The sequence below is a fragment of the Nothoprocta perdicaria genome, unplaced genomic scaffold, assembly GCF_003342845.1.
Source record: "Nothoprocta perdicaria isolate Ctin4 unplaced genomic scaffold, notPer1 scaffold_64, whole genome shotgun sequence".
Taxonomy (NCBI): Eukaryota; Metazoa; Chordata; class Aves; order Tinamiformes; family Tinamidae; genus Nothoprocta; species Nothoprocta perdicaria.
Genome location: NW_020455910.1, coordinates 1104862 through 1105525, shown reverse-complemented (window position 1 = coordinate 1105525; position 664 = coordinate 1104862). Strand labels below are relative to the sequence as shown.

The window sequence follows — 664 nt, the reverse complement described above, 5'->3', positions numbered from 1 at the left end:
CCCGGCTCACAGGCAGCCACGGGCGCTCGCGGCCGGGGCCGCTGCCGCTTCCTCGGGCTGCCCGGGAGGCCAAACCCGCCGCCGCGGCGACCCCGGGGCTCCCTTCCCCGCCGTGGCGGCCCGAACCGGCGACTCCGCTTTGTTTCCGCCGCCTTCACCAACTTCTCCCACGGAAAACGGGGCGCCGCGGCCGCCCCGCGGAGGCCGCGCACCAACTTCCAGCGCCGCCGATCCCGATCCCGGGGCCGGGGCGCTCCGCGCACTTACGTAACGCGCCGGGGCTCCCTTTCCTTCCTTTTCCTTCCTTTCCCCCACTTTCGGAGCCCACCTCGCCCGCAGCGCCGGGCGGCGCGGGCGGCTCGCGGTGAAACGGGCGCCGCCGCCGCCCGCAGCGCGAGCGGGAGCCGCCGCCGCCGGCCCGGGACGCGCCCGCGCCGCCCCGCGGGCACAGCGGGGTCCCGGCGGCGCCGGGCAGCGCCCGGCTCCCAACATGGCCGCGGGAGGGCGGCCGGCGCCCCGGCCGCTCCGCTCCGCTCCGCTAGCAAAGTTTCCCGCTCGGCGCCCGCCCGGTCCCGGCTGCCGCCCGCGCCGCGCTGCCCTCGCCCCGCTCCTCTCCCCTCCTCCCCTCCTCTCCTCACCCCGCGCCGCGCGCAGCTCCCTCCGC

At 80.0% G+C, this 664-nt stretch overlaps 1 protein-coding gene across 2 annotated transcripts in view; it reads right to left on the bottom strand.

Annotated features, from left to right (window-relative positions):
* The window catches only part of PLEKHF2 (pleckstrin homology and FYVE domain containing 2), a 14417-nt gene extending 13766 nt beyond the window's left edge, over nt 1-651 (bottom strand). Inside the window, exon 1 of one of the 2 annotated variants that reach the window (XM_026050000.1) lies at nt 639-651. The gene's annotated coding sequence lies outside the window, so the exon portion shown is untranslated. Of the gene's footprint in view, nt 1-267; nt 290-638 lie in introns of those variants that run through there. The other variant, XM_026050001.1, reaches the window with a different exon arrangement.
* Between the last annotated feature and the right edge of the window lie 13 nt (nt 652-664).